The following is an 11,332-nucleotide window of genomic DNA, read 5'->3' as shown; positions in this document are numbered from 1 at the left end:
TAGTTTCTTTAGTTGCAACAGTTAACTTAAATAAGGCCTTCAATTCACTATTAGTTAAGTTACTACGATAAAAATATACAAATATGGGATTTGAAACCTTTATTCTGAGCTGAGAAAGATAACCAATGCTAGATTATTGTTGGACTTGGCCCTTTTTGCAGGGTCATCCCTGAACATTTTGCCTTCCTCCTATATTTTTTCTGACCTGTTGTTGGCTATTTTATGACTCTGGGCACTTTACCACTGCTGATCAGTGGTAATGCAGGAGTGCATATGCTCTCCCTGCTGTAAATGAATGTGTTAATTGGTGATTCCATGATTGACTATTTGGTTTACCTGTCAGACCCTAGTACAGTGTACTGAGTGTGCCCAGGGCGTGTAAATCCAAATGCTGCTAGTGGGCTTGCAGCACTGGTTGTGCCACCCACAGAAGTGGCCTTGTAAAACGTGTCTAAGGTCTGCCATTGCAGAGCCTGCGTGCAGTCTGGTACTGTTATGCTGACTGGGCAAGTGCACTCCCTTGCCAGTCCCTAACCCTTCCCTTTTCTTCATATCAAACACCCCTATGGTAGGCCCAAGGGCAGGGTAGATTGTAAGTATAAGGTAGGAAAAGCCCTGATGTGTGTGGCATGTCCTAATAGTGAATTACAGCCATTTTTGTTTTTCACTATTGCAAGGCTACCTGTTCTCCATAGGCCAGAATGGACTGTAGAGTTATTACATTTTATAATCCTAACCGACTCAGAGAACGTGGTAAAAATTCGAGTTTTGTATGCCTGGACTCTGAATGATAAAATACATCTTTTAGTAAAGTGGGTTTTAACATTCTGTGTTTGCAAATACCACTTTTAGAAAGTCGGTATTTGCTTGCCTAACCTTTCAAGCCTGCCTCTGCGAGGTTGTCTATTCCTTTATCTGGAGTTTGAGTGACAGGGCTGAGGGATTCCAGGAGACAGAATGAGTCAGCCAAGTGGTGAATAGGGAGATCTACATCTAGATGGGAACGAGGAGTTGCACCTGGGACCTGAATAGGACTGTGCCCGCCACCCACAGGGCTGACTCAAACCCTGCGTGGTGCGTCTGATGTCTCTGCCCTGCACATTGAAAGAAGAGAAGGAAGACTGTCAACAAAGTGCTCCAGGACTGTACTTGCCTTCCACAATGCTGGCTCCACCTCCTGTGGGGTGTCTGATGTACCTGCCCTGCACTGTGAAAGAAAAGGAGAAGTCCGGTAAACAGAGTGCTTCAGAACTGGTTTTGACTGGGCACAGGCCCCTCTCACCTCAGAGAACAAAGGATTTTGGGGTATAATTATTGGGACCCTGATCCCAAGAAATTAGATCACTTTTGGACTACAAGACAAAACCTTTGCTGAGGAGAGGAACTTGAAGAAACTGAGGAGACTATTCCCAAGCTAAAGTGCTGCTTGGGGGATTGGCCTGCAGGGGTTGCCTGACTGCCAAAGGAAGGAGAAAGACCTTTGTGTACTTTATTTTCAACTTGTGAAAGATCTCCAAGGGCTTGGAAGAGAGCTTGCCCCTGACCGAAGTCTCGGGACCAGTAGACTTCACCAGCCTTTGTGGATTTGAGTAAGCAGACACCTGCGCAACCACAAAGTAATACAGAACTGTAATAAATTATTTGGTCTTGATTAACAGCAACAACAGAGGACAGTTGGTGAATGTAGCAATATTATTTATTGCGCCAGCCGACACGTGTTTCATTGGAGTGTGCTACACTCCAAATCTTCAGGGCTGGAAAAACAACAGAGATACAATACAATTACTAGTGGTATAAGTCACCACCACTGAAACTCCTAACACCGTTTGAATTCATTACAAAAGAAGGCTCAAGCAATTCATGTAAATCCTACACATACTATGACAGTACGTGAGTGAGTCTAAGTGAGACATGTATAGACAAACCGAGTTTGAGTAGTTGATCTTACATTGGGATAATAGCAGTATTAAATAGCACAGTAATCAGCTTCAATAACCTCAATAGACTTGTTTTTCCAGCCCTGAAGATTTGGAGTGTAGCACACTCCAATGAAACACGTGTCGGCTGGCGCAATAAATAATATTGCTACATTCACCAACTGTCCTCTGTTGTTGCTGTTAATCAAGACCAAAGAATTTATTACAGTTCTGTATTACTTTGTGGTTGCGCAGGTGTCTGCTTACTCAAATTATATGTAAATGTTTGTACTTTACATTGTTTAGGGGTTGTACAGGTCACCCCTTTCCCTAGCTGCACCACCTCAACACAATCATTGTATAGACCATTCCAATTAACCAGTGGTGCGCATAGTATCCCTTCAGCTAAGTACCTGTTCTTTGTTTTGAGCCTTTGTGGATTGCTGCTGAAAACTCTGTTTCAGTGGCTACAGAGGCAGGGACCTGTGACCGACTCTCACGACCGGTCCGGTGTCCTGTAGGCACCGCATTAAGCAACATCTGCCTCGAACAATGCAAGCTCTGAGCTCACCGACTCCGTCCTGACGCCGTCACCGAGCCGTTGCCTGCACCCCGACTGGTGGACACCGTGACGTGCAACGCCTCGCTACACCGACTCGTACTGGTCTGACCGACAAAGGTACTGTGACTGAGTCTGTCGACATTTGAGTGGGCCCGTACCGATGCGGTCCGCTGGATTTGCCAGACTCTGTGTTATTTCAACAACGCTGTAGCCAGACTGGGCTACCGACTCGCACAGAACCTTGAACTAAGGCTTTTAACCAGAACTCTTGAAATCTAATATTACTGTGGATTATTTTTGCCGTTATTGGTCTTGTGGTAACTCTTTATAAAAAATATACTTATTTTTTATATAGAACTTTCAACTAAGCCTTTTAACCAGAACTCTTGATATCTAATAGTACTTTGGAGTATTTTTTGTCTTTTATTTGTCTTGTGGTAACTCTATATAAAATATACTTGTTTTTGATATAAAACCTTGTGTGGTGTCCATTTGTGTCCATTTGTAGTGTTGTCACTGGGTTACTGTATGTGGTCACAAGTGCTTAACTTACAATGCCTCTGAGATAAAGCCTTTCTGTTCGTGCCAAGCTACCAAGGGGGTGAGTAGAGGTTATTTTAGGAGTGTAATTTCCTTATCCTGACTAGGGGAGAGGGTTCCTATTTGTCACATGTACCTACCTGTGCCAACTAGAGACCCCCAATTCTAACAATTATTAATAGGCTTTTGTAGTAACCACAATTACAATGAAGTGGGACCAGCTGTCTGAATACTGTCTCGTCCTTGTTTAGTACATTTCTAGTTTAATATGTGTCTGACCAATAGCCAAGAACAATGCACTTTATTGCGGCTCAACTGATTTGTTTAGCCTGTCTCCCATCTAAATCGTCACCCACTACTCAGTCCTGGAATTTTGGACCTCATCCTAGAATATATTAGCAATGTATTTCTCTTCATAATGTACTGGATAATCTAGTTCTGGTTACTGTAAGATTTGTACATGTTGGACTTCAATGTTGTATTACATTTTGAACTGATTTTAGACTACCTTGTGTTTGGACTGGAATGTCCAGTGCATGATAGAACAGATGTGCACCCCTACCCTGCCCTGAGTGACCCCAGCTGTAGATTAGCTGATATCCTGAAATTTTTGAACCGTCACACATGATTGCATACTAAGGCCTAATAACTGGCCTTATAACTGGCCATGAGACCCAGGACCTGGCTCTCAATCAATCAATCAGGGGAATTGTAAGCACACTACTCACCAGTGGGGGTCTCAAGGCGCGGGGGAGGGGGGTCTGCTGGTTTTGCTTAGCTGAAGAGCCAGGTCTTGAGGGTCTTTCTGAAGTTGTTCAGGGAGGGGGCGCGTCTGAGGTCTGTTGGTAGCTCGTTCCATGTCTTGGCTGCGATGTGGGAGAAGGATCTTCTGCCTGCTCTGGCTCTGTGGATGCGCAGGGTTTCGGCTAGCGAGGTTGGAGGAATGAAGCCTTCTTTTGGGGACGTGGAAGTTGACTCTATTGTTGAGGTATTCTGGTCTGTTGATGTGTAGGCATTTGTAGGCGTGGGTGAGGATTTTGAAGGTGATTCTTTTCTCTACGGGGAGCCAGTGGAGTCGTTGTAGATGTTGGCTGATGTGTTCTTGTCGGGGGATGCCAAGGAGGAGTCTGGCTGCGGGGTTCTGTATGGTCTGGAGTTTGCAAAGTAGGGACTTCTTGATGCCGGCGTTTAGTGCGTTTCCATAGTCCAGTCTGCTGGTGATGACTACGTGGGTGATTGTCTTCCTTGACTCCGGGGGGATTCATTTGAAGGTCTTGCGGAGTATGTGGAAGGTATTGAAGCAGCTGGATGTAACTGCGTTGACCTGTCGGTTCATGGTGAGTGATGAATCGAGGATGATACCCAGGTTCTTTGCATGGTCTGTGGTCTGCGGGGGACTCTTGAGGGCGGTTGGCCACCAGGCCTTGTCCCATGCTGAAGTGGTGCTTCCAAGGACGAGAACTTCTGTCTTGCGTTGAGTTTCAGGCAGCTGTTTGTCATTCAGTCAGCGACTTCTTGCATTCCTTTCTGGAAATTGAGTTTGGTGGTGGTGGGGTCTTGGGTGAGGGAGAGGATAAGCTGGCTGTCGTTAGAGTAGGATACAATGCTGAGGCCATGCTTTCGTATGATGGTTGCTAGGGGGGCCATGTAGATGTTGAAAAGGGTTGGGCTCAGTGATGATCCTTGTGGGACTCTGTATGTGGTTTCCGTGGGGTTGGAGAGGAAGGGAGGTAGCCTGATTCTCTGGCTTCTTTCGGTGAGGAATGATCGGATCCCATCCAGGGCTGTTCCTTGTATGCCGGAGTCGTGTAGTCTGGTGACTAATGTGCGGTGAGAGACGATGTCGAACACTGCTGATCGGTCGAGTAGGATGAGGCCCCTGAGTGTCCTTGATTCAGGAGGGTACGGATGTCGCCTGTGGCTGCGAGTAGGGCGGTCTCCGTGCTGTGGTTGTTTCGGAATCGGATTGGGATGGGTCGAGATTGGAGTTGTGTTCAATGAACCGTGTTAGTTCTCTGTTGATCAGTTTCTCTGAGACTTTGGCTGCGAAGGGGAGGTGCGTGATGGGTCAGTAGTTTTTGAGGGCGGTGGGGTCCGCTGTTGGCTTCTTGAGTAGGGGCCTGATTTCTGCATGTTTGCAGATGACCAGGAAGGTGCCTGTTTCGAAGGTGGTGTTGATGGTGCGTTTCAGTTCAGGTGCAGTGGCAGTCGCAGCTCTGTGGTAGATGTGAGGAGGGCAGGGGTCGGTGGGAGCCCCCGAGTGGATGCCTTTCATGGCTGAGGCGGTGTCTTCAGTCGTGAGGGGTGTCCAGCTGTAGATGGTTGGTTGGTTGTTGTCCGAGGGGGGCTGGGTGAGGCTGCGGTGTCTGGGGGATGGTCTGTGAAATTGTCGTACATGGTTTTGATCTTGTAGTGGAGGTAAGTTCCGAGTTTGTGGCAGAGGACTTGGGAGGGGGTGATGTCTGTGGCTTCACTGCATGGGTTGGTGAATTCCTGGATGACGCTGAAGAGTTCCTTGGAATGAGTGGAGTTGGGGAGGATTTTGTTGTGGATAAAGTTCCTTTTGGTGGTTCTGATTTGGTTGTGGTAGTCTGTCATGGCGTTCTTGTAGCCGTCGTAGTTTTCGGCTGTCTTGGTGTTTCTCCAGTTCTTCTCCATGCGTCTGCAGGTACGCCTGGTGTCCTGGAGGGCAGTGGTGAACCAGGCGGCTTTTCTGGGGCATTGCTTGACAGGGTTGAGTAGTGGGGCAAGCTCATCTGCGCAGTTGTAGATTCAGGAGGGCAGTTCCCTGGCTGTGCTGTTGGCGTCTGCAGTCCAGGTGTGGCTGTCCTGGGTGAGGGTGGAGTTAAGTTGCTCATCTGTGACTTTGCTCCAGTTCCTTTGTGGTGGGTGTGGGGCAGGTGTTTGTGCTCTAGGTTTGTCGATGGTGAAGTGTATGCAGTGGTGGTCGGTCCAAGGTGGTTGCGTTGTGTGGCTGTACTGGATGCTGTTTCCTGTGGCGAAGATGGGGTCGAGAGTGTGTCCTGCTCGATGGGTCGGTGTGGTGTGAGTTGTTTGATTCCAATGCTGGTGAGGTTGTCCCGGAGGGAGGCGGAATTGTAGTCGTTGGGGTTGTCGAGGTGGAAGTTCCGGTCTCCGATGAGTATGTAGTTTGTCGATGCAATGGCCTGGGGTGTGATGAAGTCAGTGATGGTGAAGGCGAAGGGTGTCCGGGGGCCGGGCGGGTCTGTAGACGAGGGTTCCTCAGAGTGTGGTGTTGGGGGTGATTTGGATCTTGAAATGCAGGTGTTCGGCGGTGGGGAGTGTTTCGCTGGAGGTAGTGAAGCGGAAGGTGCTTTTGTGGGCGATGGCTAGGACCCTCCTGGGTGGTTGGGGCGGTCCTTCCTTTGGATCTTGTATCTGTCTGGGATGGCGGTTTTGATGTTGGAGGCGGAGGAGGAATTGATCCAAGTCTCTGTGAAGAAGGCGACGTCGGGCGAGATGGAGTCGCGAAGGTTCCAGGTTTCGGTGGCGTGCTTGTGTACGGAGCGTACGTTTAGGAGGATGCATCTCAGGGTGTTTTTGTTGTTGGTGTCGGTGGTGTTTGGGGCTGGTGTGGTGGTGAGAGTCTGGGGGCAGTGGAGGCAGGAGAACTGGCCGTGTGTTGTGTTTGGCGACGTCTGTGTGCATGATCCTAGTCTTCCGGGGTTGAGTGCGTGGATGGCGGCGGAGACATACCGATGGATGGTCCTGGGTCCAGGGTCCCTGGCGCTGGCCGCGGGCAGGTCGCGGACGGGTGCAGACGGGCTTGCCTTGGGCACGCCTACCGTGCTAGCGGCGCACGACCACACAGCGGTTGCCATAAGTAGGGGAGGGGGTAGGGACGAGCAGCTGGGAGGCGGGGGCGGGAAACAGCGGGAAAAACAGTGACAAGGGCACAGTAAGGGGGGGCCACAAGGGGAGATGGGCAAGAGCAGCGAGGAGAAAAACCACAATAAGGTACAGTTAAACAGAAAAAGCACAATAATCAACCTGGGTCAAGGTTTCAATACAATACAATACAAAATACCTTACACAGGGCAGAGAAACAAGATAATGGAAGATGCAGAGAGCAGTCTCGAACACTACCAGAGTGGGGCTTGCGGCGCAGCAGTGTACAGTGGAGCTGTGGGGGAGAGAGTAGGCCTCGGACCGAGTTTCTCGGATCTAGCTCGCGCTCCCTGCAGGAGCCGCCATAAGTAGGGGAGGGGGAGGGACGAGCAGCTTGGAGGCGGTAAAAACAGTGATGAGGGTACAGTAAGAGGGGCCGAGAGGGGAGATGGGCACGACCGGCGAGGAAAAAAAGCACAATATGGTACAATTAAACAGAAAAAAGCACAATAATCAACCTGGGACAAGGTTACAATACATTACAAACTACACAGGGAAGAGAAACGAGATAACAGTAGACGCAGAGCGCGGTCCCGAACCCTACCAGAGTGGGGCTCGTGGCACAGCAGTGTACAGCCGAGCTGTGGGGGAGAGAGCATGCCTCGGACATGTATTCAACATGGGACCACTCTCCATTTGCTGAGACATATACATTAAGTGGTGGTAGCAGCACCTTCCTATTCTGAGAGCTATTACTAAACATACCTTTTTTCTGTGTAGGTGAAAATGTGGTGCGCACAGTCCCCACTTGAGTAAAGCTCTAACTGATGTAATGCACACACCTTGCAGTGACATCCGTATGTGTGTGCTGTACGTATAGTGGCGGTAGATGGACTATTGTCAGTGCTCTGTTGCAGAGACCAGTGGAATCTACTTGCCCCTGGTAAAACATTGCGCAATATGGGTTTTGTGGTAGTAGAGCCTTCTCAGAGAGTGGTAGTGTACTGCACACATTCCATAGAAGGAGTATGAAGCATCAGACACTGAAATATGAGAAGATGGAGCCAGGGCTGCTTTTGAAGTTAAGCAGTGACCTTCTCCTCCTGAACCCCGCCATTTGGCTGATGGTGGGTGTGGGTAGTTAAGAACGAGACTCGCTCTTGTTTTGCGGATGAATCTTCTAGGCAGGGCCTGCTCCATGGTACTACTTCAGACAGCCAGATGAAGAGCCTTCACACTTCATTGTGCTTATCTTTTCAGTGCTCCAGTTTGGAAACAGCTTTGTCATTACCTGCTGTCAGAGCCATCACATTCAACAAAAACTGTCTGCTCTGCAAAAGCTCTGCAATAGAACATATTCTTGAAAGGAAAGAACTTCAAGGTGGTTCGAGAACACCTACAGTGTGATCAGCATGTTGTGCCTTGAAAAGGACTATAAAGGGCAGATCCTAGCTATTCCACTGATTGCAGTGCAAGTTTCCTAGTGACCAGGGGTGGGAGTGCACCACAGAGTAATTGAAGAACTACTGAGATCTGGGACTTGTGTCTACGACAGCCACTCTCCCAGAGGTGAGGTGTCATCACCAGAAGTCTGCACCATGTTATTAGAGGAGCTGTGGGTCTGCCTGGTGTCTGCGAGTCAATCTAGCCTGCTGAGAGAGGGTAATGAGTACCTGACCCTTCAGGAACACCCTGGCCTGAGGAGGACAAACCTAGCCATTGGTCCTGAATGTGGGACAGCCCTTGATGAGCGAACAAAATCAAGGAGACTGTAACCTGCAGTGACCCAAGTCTATTCGTGGACTCCTTGCCTTCCCATTCGTTTTTTGACCATGCTTCATATGCCTGCACTGCTAACAGCCTGAGAGCATAAGCATCAACATGAACGTAATGTGACAGCCCTCTGCCAGACACGGAATGAAATCGGCTAACTGTGCTGGGGAGCTGACTCAGCAGAAGGAGGATCTATGGCGGCTGCATGTGATGATTGCCCCCTGCCTCTTGGTGATTGGATCTCCTGGGCCTGTTCTGCTGATTTTCTGGAGCTGCAGCAGTCCTTGGCCAATACTTTAAAAAGGATGTGGGTCATCTGACTGCACCACTTCTTTGAATCATGAGCAGGGCCACTAATACTGCAACCTGTGGTCCTCACATTCAAGACTCCATAGTGCCCACTACTTCAGGGTAAACAATCAAGTCCTGAAAGGGTATTTGTCTACCTTACACATTGAGGCCAAGAGAGAAATTGACCTACTGATTACAAGGCCTCAGAATTATTCTAATTATGCCAAAGTGATCTGGGTAATTTTTTGTTACTCTTTGACTCTGAATTAACGATAATAACACAATTACGCTTGCTTGAATAATTCAGAGTAATTTGAAGGAAAAAAATCCTACTGCAAGAGCACATTTAGTGCTGTTTACTTAGTGCAAAAATGTATCCTCTGGTCCATTTTAAGGCAAGTGGGAAATTTGAGCTAAGAGACTGAGGGCCATATGTAATAAGCCAAATTGACTTAGCAAACGCCGAAATTCACAGAATTTCGGCGTTTGCGAATGCAATTTGGACAAATGGTATGTATCAAGGAAATCTGCTTTAAAAATAAAGAATCGCAAAATTTGCGATTCCTTATTTTGCGATTGCATTTAAGGAATTGCAAATTTTGCGATTCCTTAAATGCAATGTAAGAAGCCAAAAAAATTTGCACATTGGCCTTAAGGAATCGCAAATTACCACCAACTTCTAGTTGGTGGTAAGTTGCGAATTCCTTTACAAATGCATATTTTTGCATTTTTCAAAGTGCCATGTGACGCACATACATGCCTTAGGGCATGTATGTGCGCCACATGTGCACCCATGCTTCACCCATGTGCACCCATACTTCAGGGGTGCAACAGGGTGTCCTTTGGACACCCCTGCACCCTTGAAATTATTCTCAATTTGCGATTAGCAAATTGCGAATCGCAAATTGAGAATTATTTCCCATTCATTCCTATGGGCCTCCTGGCCCATACAAATGAATGGGAAAGTATTCCCTAATTAAGATTCGCAATTTGCTAATCGCAATTAAGGAATTCTAAGGAATCGTAAAAAAAATTGATTTTGTACATACATACCCATTTGCGATTCTCAAATAGCGATTCCTTAAAAATCCCTATTTGAAAATCGCAAATGGGTATCTTGATACATATGGCCCTGAAGCTAAATGCTAGTTGCAAGTTGAGGAAAAATCCTACCCAAGTGCACATTTAGCTACTTGTGATCTGTTGCATCTTGCACAATTTCTTAGCTCAAAATTAATCATCACATTCATTTTGGATGTTTGAGGGCAAATTTGTGCTAAGAATATATCGCTAAATGCAGAATGACTCTTCTTGCTTAATTTGGTGTAACATTTTGGAATTTTTATGTAATTCACACGATTATGCAATACTGAGCTAGCGCGTTATGCCCAACCCTACTGATTACAGAACAAGGAATGCTACTTGCACATTTATCCTATGCTGAACTTGCACCAGTGCCATAATCTGACCTAGTCATAGTCTGTGTGATTACAGTCCTGCAGTACCCTTATAAGAGCATTTAATGTGTTGTAAAAGTACTTTCTTTAAAAACAAACACCTGGCTCGATAGCATGTTATTTTCTCAGTTGCCTAACTGCTTGAAGTGTGAGTCTCTACCCCTCCGTCACACACTACCTCCATGATAAGCTTTTGACTGCTTGTCCTCCCTTCTCCGAGAGTTGAGTGTGGAAAGGGTGTATTTGTAGCCCAGTTTGCAGTGACGTGGTAGGTCAGGACCTGCACTATCAGTGGTAACAGTCCTAGACTCCCATGATCGAGGCCAATTAACTGCTGCCTAACTCGTGTCCCCAGAATGGGTTCTGACACCAGTGGCGGTGGGTGCATCCATTGGGGTGCTGGGACGTTGCCCCACTAGCCACATGGCACCATTCACGCAAGCAGCAAGCAACTAGAGTAGTTCGTCGCTCTGCTCGCAGTCGGCACTGACAGTCTCAGGCAATTGGCCTCTGAAGGGGATCGAGGGCGGGACTGGCTGCGGCAGCAAGGGTTAAGTGACAGCAGCGCTTGCAATAGTGTGCGCATGCTCGATTTTGGGCTGGTCATTTTTATGACCAGCCCAAACATGCGCACTACAGACCAGCCACCTAATACCATGGAAGAGCGAGGGGGACCCGAGAGGCCGAGGGTTGCTTCACGCAGCAGCTCCCAGTCTCCTAATGGGCGGGCTGTCTCCATGCCCTAGCCAATCCTGGCGCTGCTAATGCAGTATCTGGATTGGCTGCCTGAGACACCGCGCAGCCTGAAGGCTGTTGTGCAGAAGGCAGGACCGGCAGTCAGCAGAGCAGGTGCGGAGCAGAAGCGGAGCCGCCAGTGGCGCGGACCAGTCACGGACAGGTACGCAGTTTTTTTTAAATTAAAACTCCCCCGGCAGGCCCCACCC

The sequence above is a fragment of the Lissotriton vulgaris genome, chromosome 4_1 (assembly GCF_964263255.1).
Source record: "Lissotriton vulgaris chromosome 4_1, aLisVul1.2, whole genome shotgun sequence".
NCBI classification, from domain to species: domain Eukaryota; kingdom Metazoa; phylum Chordata; class Amphibia; order Caudata; family Salamandridae; genus Lissotriton; species Lissotriton vulgaris.
Note: the sequence above shows the minus strand (reverse complement) of the source record.